This window comes from Podarcis raffonei, chromosome 8, assembly GCF_027172205.1.
Source record: "Podarcis raffonei isolate rPodRaf1 chromosome 8, rPodRaf1.pri, whole genome shotgun sequence".
NCBI classification, from domain to species: domain Eukaryota; kingdom Metazoa; phylum Chordata; class Lepidosauria; order Squamata; family Lacertidae; genus Podarcis; species Podarcis raffonei.
In genome coordinates this window covers 2,231,302-2,240,911 of record NC_070609.1, presented here as the reverse complement: position 1 = coordinate 2,240,911, position 9,610 = coordinate 2,231,302, and the positions used below count along the sequence as shown (strand labels likewise).

The 9,610-nt window shown below is 50.2% G+C and overlaps 1 protein-coding gene across 1 annotated transcript in view; it reads left to right on the top strand.

Annotated features, from left to right (window-relative positions):
• The first annotated feature begins 4,616 nt into the window (after positions 1-4,616).
• The window catches only part of PLEKHG2 (pleckstrin homology and RhoGEF domain containing G2), a 77,113-nt gene continuing 72,119 nt past the window's right edge, over positions 4,617-9,610 (top strand). Inside the window, exon 1 of the mRNA XM_053397647.1 lies at positions 4,617-5,071. The gene's annotated coding sequence lies outside the window, so the exon portion shown is untranslated. The remainder of the gene's footprint in view (positions 5,072-9,610) is intronic.

The window sequence follows — 9,610 nt, the reverse complement described above, 5'->3', positions numbered from 1 at the left end:
ACCCAATCCAGCTCCAGGTGGAAGTGAATCCGCAACCTGATTGGCCTACAGGATAATCCCGGAATTAGCCAATCACGTGAGGCCTATTGTGTAAATAATGTATGTAAAGCAGATATTCTGGGGGAACTTCCATTCCTCCTCACCACTATGAGCTGAATAAAGAGCATGAAATCCACTCTCGACTCCGAGTATATTTCAAGGCCTTAAGGAAGCTGCTGTTTTGCCATCCTTCTCTGGGCACAACTGCTCTGACCACTGGACTCTACTGCCCCCACCCTCTCGTCCTGGGTCCTTTTACTCTGTTTTGCCTGTCCACTCCAACATTTATCTGATGAAAACAGGGGCACCCTTTTCCATAATCATAATAATAGTAACCATCTTATTATTGGTACCCCACCCATCTGACCGGCTTGCCCCCGCCACTCTGGGCAGCTTCCAACAGAGATAAAAACTTAATAAAACATTAGACATTTTTAAAAACTTCCCTTGGAGGGTCTGTCGGTCGCAACCTGCTTCCCTCCTGGAACGGGAGAGAGATCCCATCTGGTTTCTCCAGAGAGTTGGCATCAGCCAAGTGTCGATGCAAATGGCAATGAAAACCCCCATGCCAGCAGCTCAGGGTTTGAAAGTGAAACAGGAAAAAGAGATGTGTTTTGGGATACCTATGTACCTCGTCTCCTGAGCACAGGCAAGTTCTGGCATGGCCTTGGTTGAGGCATGAAAACACCTTCCTGGTGGTTGTCACTATTAATCGCCCGCCCGTCATCCTAAGATCCCAGCGCTTTACAATTAAAACACAATGGGCTGGCGGAGGAAAAGGCTATACAGTGGCCCCTTGGTTCTCAAATGCCTTGGGACTCAAACAACTTGGAACCCAAACACTGCAAACCCGGAAGTGAGTGTTCCGGTTTGCAAACTTTTTTCGGAAGCTGAACGTGCTCCGTTTTGAGTGTCGTGCTTCCGATTTGAGTGTTACATGTCCGATTTGAGTGCCACACTTCCGTTTTGAGTGTCTGTATGTTTTTGCTATTTATTTTGCGCTTTTGTTTGTTTTTGTGACTGTGTGGAACCCAGTTCAGCTACTGATTGATTGATTGATTGATTGTGTGACAGCAGTACATTGTTTATTGCTTTCATTTTATGGATTTTATGGATCATTTTATGATTTTATGGATCATTTTATGGACCACCAGCATTAAGTTTGGAATAGTTCGCAAAGATCACCAGTGTTGAAGCAATGATTCTTCAACATCAACTTCGTTGGACTAGTCATGTTGTGCAGATGCCTGATGATCGTCTCCCAAAGCAACTCCTCTATTCCGAACTTAAAAATGGAAAGCGTAATGCTGGTGGTCAACAAAAGAGGTTTAAAGACTGTCTCAAGGCAAATCTTTAAAAATGTAGTATAAACACTGACAACTGGGAAACACTGGCCTGCGAGCACTCCGGTTGGAGAACAGCCTTGACCAAAGGTGTCTTGGGTTTTGAAGGCACTCGAACTCAGGACACAAGGGAGAAACGTGCTAAGAGGAAGGCACACTTGGCAAATCCACACCGGGATCAACTCCTGCCCAGAAACCTGTGTCCTCACTGCGGAAGGACATGTGGATCCAGAACTGGCCTCCACAGTCACTTACGGACTCACTTTTAAAACCGTGTTTATGGAAGACAATCTTACTCGGCTACGAGGGATCGCCAGAGAAGAAGAAGAAGAAGCTGGACAGGGGCAGCGGCATTGGTCTGATCCAGCAGGCATTTCTTGTGTTTATTTTATTGAACCATTTTTCTTTTCATTCTGGGGGTATATAAATGTTGTGACTGCTGTTGGTTTCGTTCCTATACTGCTTTATATTTTAAAGAAAAATACCTCGAAGCAGTTCACGGCCTCCATTAATACATCAAAGAAAGCACTCCAAAATAAAAAATTGCAGAGGAAGATCAAATATGAAATGCACATTCGAAACAACATAATTAACAGGAAAATGAGATTTAAATTAAATAATAAATAAAACAATATAGTAGAAACTAATGGGAAGGCAGGGTTGAGTCATCTCGATGGCAAATGTTGCAGAGTTGAATCATTCAGTGCGCTCAAGCATCAGTTGAGAAGTTTGGTTCAGCTTTTGAACAAAATCCTATCTGCACTTCCCCAGAAACAATACACGAACCACATTTTGCAATGTTGAATCTCCAGCGCAAAACATAGGTGCAAAAATGCACTTGCATGTATGCAGGCTCACATTCATATGGGGAAGGGCACAGAGAAAAAAATGCCTGACTTGGTTCCATTCATTTCAATGGGTCTACTCTGAGTAAAAGCGAATTGGCTATAATCCATAGGATGGGCTGCAAAAATTGCATACGAAAATGTGCCCGTTTGGGGAAAATCCACGCTAAAAATGCTGGTGGTTGCGGGGTTTTTTTGCAAGGATCAAAAGCAAAATTTCAAGCTGACATGGAAATGAATTTAAGACTGGGAAAATTGGAAACCGATAGAAAATGAAATTGACATAATTTAGTCCAACGTCCCCACTGGTGTGTGCGGCCTATCGGAAACCTAAAAATAGACCTTTGGAATGTATTTGCAGATTTATATGCGTAATGTTAAGTTCCTCACATCTGAGGAATGTTTTCGGTTTGTTTGAACTAGACGTCTCCTCCCCGCTTTCCCATATTGCAGGGAAGGCTTTCTCAGCCTTGAGTCGCCAGATGTTGTTGGACTACAACTCCCATCATGCCTGCTAGCTAGGGGTGATGGGATTTGTAGTCCAACATCATCTGGAGACCCGAGGCTGAGAAATAAAGCGTGTTTCGCTCTTCACCAGCAGCTACCAGTTCTCAGTCATCCATCGGAATGTCTTCGCAGCTTCCAGAGTCTGTAGTCTAGTCACTGTTTATTTTCCAAGCGAAAGGGTGTGGGAAGCCTTTTCTGACTCAGGGACATTGGCCTTGAATGCCAAGGATGTGGGGGTAAGCTCTGGCATTTTCTCAACAAGGAAGGTGCACATTTGTGTTTTGGGGGAAGGTGCACTTTGTGGCTGCTCAGAGAAACCTTTGTCATGTCTCTTAAAAGCCTCAGCGCCTAGGACTTGCCGATCAAAAGGTCGGCGGTTCGAATCCCCACGGCGGGGTGCGCTCCCGTCGCTCGGTCCCAACGCCTGCCAACCTAGCAGTTTGAAAGCACCACCGGGTGCAAGTAGATAAATAGGGACCGCTTACCAGCGGGAAGGTAAACGGCGTTTCCGTGTGCTGCGCTGGCTCGCCAGGTGCAGCTTGTCACGCTGGCCACATGACCCGGAAGTGTCTGCGGACAGCGCTGGCTCCCGGCCTCTAGAGTGAGATGAGCGCACAACCCTAGAGTCTGTCAAGACTGGCCCGTACGGGCAGGGGTACCTTTACCTTTACCTTGCACTTTGTGGCTGCTCAGAGAAACCTTTGTCATGTCTCTTCACAAGTCACAAGGCTCAGCTGCGACACCAGAATAATTGTGGTGGGAAGCCTCTGTGCAAGTTCTAGCCACCAGCAAACTTTATTTTTATTTTTATTATTATTTTAAAAACCACTTTGTACATGCTCAGAGAAACTCTCATGTTTCTTCACAAGTTCCAGGTGGCACCGGGAAAACAACCGTGGCAACGGTGGTGAAAACCTTCCGAGCCAATTCCAGCCAAGCTTACAGTACCACCAGCCAATGAAATAAATTTAAAAAATGTCCAGTAGCACCTTAGAGACCAACTAAGTTTGTTCTGGGTATAAGCTTTTGTGTGCATGCACACTTCTTCAGATACCAGATATTTATTTGCGTCAGACCAACATGGCTACCTACCTAACACCAGCCAATGAGTTTTAAATGCACTTTGTGCATGCTCAGAAAAACGCTCGCCACGCTTCTTCCAAAGCCCCGGGGCTCAGCTGCGGCACCAGAAAAGTATGGGTGGCGTAGCAGGGGGAAGCCTCTGTGCCAATTCCAGCCAAGCTGACAGTTCTGCCAGCCAATGAGTTTTAAATGCACTTTGTGTATGCTCAGAAAAACTCTTGCCGCGCTTCTTCCAAAGCTGCGGCACCAGAAAATTACTCATGGGTGAGAAGCCTCTGTGCCAATTCTAGCCAAGCTGTCAGTTCCACCAGCCAACGAGTTTTAAATGCACTTTGTGCATGCTCAGAAAAACTCTCGCCGATTCTAGCCAAACTTACAGCACCACACCACCAGCAAACATTGCTATTATTATTTTGGTAAGGAATTACGCGCCGGGGGGATGCATCGCGCGCTTGGATGTTCAAGGTTCAGCTTCCACGTGTTAGAACAAAAAAACTCGACCAGGGACCTCTTTTTTTGGTCTTTGTCTTTGACCAAGAAAACGTAGCAGATTTGCCAGTCTGGGGAGCGAGGAGTTAAAAGCCCGCCCTCCCGCATCTGTCTGCGCGCAGGAAACTCTCCAGCAGAAGTGAGTGTGAGAGAATTTCTTGCTCGGCTTTTTCTTCCCTCCTCCTCTCCCCTCGCCACCCCCCCTCCGTGCAACATCCCCCCCTCCCTTCATTTGCTTGTTCTCCTCTCCCCCCACCTCCTTCCCTCCACCCCTCTCCCCTCCCCCTTCCTTTCTCCCTCCCCCCCACCTTCCTCTCCCATCTCCCAGTTTCTGCAGCTGGGATCTGTTGCGCGCCTGGTCTCCAAAAAAAGAGAGGAGAGGTGGCTATATTTGTCTCTCTCCAGAAATCTCCCAAAACCCCAGAAATCTGCAAGAAAAGGAGGGGTGGGGAACCTGGAAGTCGAGGCTTGGGGGGTGGTCTGGCTTAGCCCCCCACCCCCTTCTCCCCACAAGCTCTAAGGGCGGGGGAGAAAGAAAGAGAGAGAAAGCGAGAAAGACCTCTCCGAGTGTGTGCAGTCAAAGGAAGGCGGGTTTTTTATTATTATTCTTTCTACCAGCTGGATCTGAGAGCCAGGAGCGTTTCCCTTCCTTCCCACGCCCGGGAGGGCTCGGCCAGTATCCCCAGCATGGCAGAGGCAGCGGTGATGGTTTGGACTGGGAACTGAGAACCGGGAGACGCGAAGACTCCGGCACAATCTGGCAGGGTGAGTCGCGCGTCGGTGCGCTTTGGAAACAGCGGATCCCCGAAAATGTCCGGGGTGTGTGTGTGTGTGTGTGTGTGTGTAATGCATGCATGGATGTCTTACTCGGAAGTAAGCCCCCTTGAGTTTCCTGGGGAGCTTGCTCCCACTGGCTCTGCTGGAAGGTTTGGGTTTTTTGATCCTGGCAGAGAGGCGAATGTTGGAATACAAAGGGGGTTTTCAAGAGCATGTGCAGAGTGCTTTTTGCTCGCAGGCGCACCTAGTAATAGCCAGGGGGGCTTAGTGTGGATTAAAAGCACTTTCAGGCCAAAGACTGTGTACCTTCCAGGTAGATTTAAGCTGGACCTCTTAATCTCTCGCCCACCCCGTCCTCCAAAATTTCTTTTTGTTAAAAAAAAAAAACCTCAAAAATTTCCAACACAAAAGAGCTGGCTCTTTTGTGCTGGGAGTTTTTGAGGTTTCATATGGTTAAACATAGGCTTGCTTTCAGGTGTGGTTGAGAGAGGCAGGGTGGTGCAGTGGTTAGAGCAGGACCTAGGAGACCAGGGTTCAAATCCCTCGCTTGGCCCTGGAACTCCCTGCCTCTCAGCCAACCTCGCAGGGTTGTTGTGGGGTTTTGCCGAGGATGGGGATAACGCCGCTGCCTCAAGCTCCTTGGAGGGGTATACATGCAGCAACTCAAGAAATAAACAAGGGCTCTCTGCACATGCTCTATGAGGCACGCAGCTGGTTAGCCGTCACGTGGTCTTGGGCCTGGTTTCCTCCATCTGCGGCCGTGGGGTGCGGTGGGGCACATGCGTCTCGGGAAGAATGCAAGGCAGGATTGTAAAACACGCTGGGCGTAAATGTGATGAATAACTGGCCTGCCTTTGAACTGAGGGACACTGCCTCGCAGGAACGGCGCCTCCTCCCCGGCACACAGGCTTCTGTGGGGCAGGCCTCTTTAATCCCCAGCATGGCCTTTTAAAGTTCTGGTGCCAGGAATTCTCCCCGTCACGCTCCCCTCTCCTCTCATAAACTTTGCTCACGCATTTCTGGGGGCCTGGCTCTCATCAGCCCGCCGCTGGCGTTAGGAGGAGTTAGGCGCTCTGCGCATGTTCAGAGGCACCCTTGCCGTTTCCCCCGAGCGGAGCTTTGGTACCGAAAAGCAGGTTGTGGGGCTAAGGCCCCCAAGGAAGGGGTTTTGGAGGGCAGGCTTGCTTTTTTTGCTGCTCCGGAGAGGAGGGCCTGAGGCGGTGGGTTCAAATTTCGAGATTCCGGCTAAACTTTAGGAACGACTTTTTGAGGGCAGGAGCCGCTGGCACTCAAACGTACGTCCTCGGAAGGTGGTGGACTCTCTTTTGCTGGTGGTTTTTAAACAGAGGTTGGATGTTCATCAGGGATTCTTTAGCTGAGATTCCTGCCTTGCAGAGGGTTGGGCTAGATGACCGCTGGAGGGCCCCTCCCAACCTTACAGTTCTGTGTTTCTCACCTGATTCCAGTTGCTGTTCTTTTGCAAGAACCACTGCTGCCGTCGCCACTCTTTGGGTTGGGTCGCCTTCTGCTTCAATGACTCCTATGCTCCACCCTGATGCTGCAACATTGAGCATCTTTCCCACAAGGAAACTCAGTTGAACTAATTGAAACTCGCTGGTTTCAAGTAAGGGCTGGGTGGTGGAACTGTCCAGCTGATGTCTCCATCAACCAACAGTGGTGGAAAAAGGCAGGTTTTTGCTCTCAAAATGCCCAGTTGCAGGGTGGGTCTCTGATGCACATTTTATGCTTGTCTCTACGGAACCAAAGGGATGCGGGTGGCGCTGTGGTCTAAACCACAGAGCCTAGGACTTGCCGATCAGAAGGTTGGTGGTTCGAATCCCCACGACGGGGTGAGCTCCCATTGCTCAGTTCCAGCTCCTGCCGACCTAGCAGTTCGAAAGCACGAAGTGCAAGTAGATAAATAGGTACCACTCTGGCGGGAAGGTAAACGGCGTTTCCGTGCGCTGCTCTGGTTCGCCGGAGCGGCTTAGGCATGCTGGCCACATGACCCGGAAGCTGTATGCCGGCTCCCTCGGCCAGTCGGCCATGACTGGACCTAATGGGCAGGGGTCCCTTTACCTTTACGTTTACCTACGGAACCAAAGCACCCATCTTTCACACTCCACACCCTGGGAGCGTTAATCCAGAGTAAAGGAGTGCCATTTTGTCTTGGGTACCAGTTGGGAACAGAAGAACCTGCGTCAGGATGAGTCGGACTGTTCGTTGGTCCATTCTAACTCCATACGGGCAGCACTGACTGGCAGCCACGGCTCTCCAGGCTTTCAGGCAGGTAGTCTCTCCCAGCCTCTCTTTGGAGATTGTGGGATTTTATGGGACTCCTAGGGGTCATCTAGTCCAACCCCCTGCAATGCAGGAGTCACAGCTGTTGAGAATAGAACCTGGGACCGTCTGCATGCGAAGCAGACACTCTTCGGAGCTCCGACCCTTTCTGGAAGCTGCTTTGTACTGAGTCAGGCCCTTGGCCCATCCAGCTGTGTATTACCTGCACTGACTGGCAGCTGCTCTCTAGGGTTACCAGAGGAGTTTTTGCAGGATTTGAATGCAGGATCTTCTTCATGGAAGGTGCCGGCCCTACCATTGAGTTACCACCCTTCGCCAGCTGTGGATTCTGCTGGGTCACACGGCTCTCCATTTCCCATAGGGCAGTTACTTTGGAGTAAACCGCTGTTTACTTCAAAGGGGGGGGAGGATTAGTGCAAAGTGATGCCCTCCACACGCCCCACCTTCTCTGGTGGACTCTCCTTCCTTGGAGGTCTTTAAACAGAGCCTAGATGGCCGTCCCTGGGGGAGTCTTCAGCTGTGATTCCTGCATTGCCACAGGGTTGGATTGGATTACCTTTAGGGGTCCCTTGCAACTCTGCAATCCTATGAGAATCAGGGTTAAAGAAAGACCAAACCAAAAGGAACAAGTGTGATCTCTCTCTCTCTCTCTCTCTCTCTCTCTCTCTCTCACACACACACACACACACACACACACACACACACACGCGTCAACCAGGCTTCGCCAACCGGGCCTCTTCCAGATGTTTGGGACTACAACTCCCATCAGCCCTGATTGTGGCTGATGGGAGTTGTAGTCCAAAATATTTGCAGGGTGCCTGCCAGCTTGGCAAAGCCCGGTGTGCCAAACCACCAAGCGCCGCATCAGCAACCCGTCTCACATTTTGAACTTTGTGCATGGGCAGAGTTTAGGTGCGCATTGCGCAATTTGTGGGTTTTTTTTGAGGGGTTGGTGTTGTTCTTGGGCATCCTGCAGGAAGTGGGAGGCTTGGCTCAGCTCACGCTCCAGGAATCCTTCCTAGGAAAGTCCCTGTGGATCTGTGAGGCTTTCTGGGCCCTTGTTGTGTTTTTAACAGTGTGGGCGAGCGAGTGTTGGGGTTGCGAGATCCAGCACCCTAAAAAGCGTGCTGGGATCCGTTCTGCGGCCGAATGCAGACAGCAGGGAGGTCTTCAGCTTGGAACAGTTGCGGGAGTGGGGAAAAGAAAGGGGGGAATATCTGTTCCAGGAGCTGGGCGTGGAATGCAATGCTCGGTTTTTCAATGGAGAGAGAAAGGGAGTCATGTGTCGGTTTTTGTGTAGCGGGTGTGTGGGATATGGAGGAGCAAATTGCGAACAAGGGGCTGGCCAGCGGTCAGGCGCTCTTTCTGGCGGAGTTGGGTAGGGGTCCTGCGTTGGAAAAGCGATTGAATTTTATAGGATTGGGTTTGGAGGGGCAGATTTGGACGTGAAAGAGGAGAGGAAGACATTTCTGGAGCCAAGGAAGGGGGAGTGCAGTGCAGAGAGAAAATGGGTTGTAAAAGGTGTGCAAAGCCTCTGGAGATTTTTTTTGGGGGGGAGCTTTAGGTGCTGGGAATGGGATGTGGGTGGCGCTGTGGGTTAAACCACAGAGCCTAGGACTTGCCGATCAGAAGGTCGGCGGTTCGAATCCCCGTTACGGGGTGAGCTCCCATTGCTCTGTCCCAGCTCCTGCCAACCTAGCAGCTCGAAAGCACATCAAAGTGCAAGTAGATAAATAAGTACCACTCTGGTGGGAAAGTAAACGGCGTTTCCATGCGCTGCTCTGGTTTACCAGAAGCGGCTTAGTCCTGCTGGCCACATGACCCGGAAGCTGTACGCCGGCTCCCTCGGCCAATAAAGCGAGATGAGCGCCGCAACCCCAGAGTCGGCCACGACTGGACCTAATTGTCAGGGGTCCCTTTACCTTTACCTTAGGTGCTGGGAAGGCATTGCAAGGAGCTGAAAGGATCGAGAGGCAGTGTGTTGTAACAGCTAGAGCGCTGGGCTTGGAATTCAAATCCCCCCACTCATCCAGCTGCAGTTACTTCGCGGTGGGAGAAAACGCACTCTGCACGTGCACAAAATGGACTCTGCGATCACGGCCCGGTTCAGCTTCTGCTCTGGACATTCTTGACAATACAGTGGTAACTCAGGTTAAGTACTTAATTCGTTTTGGAGGTCCGTTCTTAACCTGAAACTGTTCTTAATCTGAAGCACCACTTTAGCCA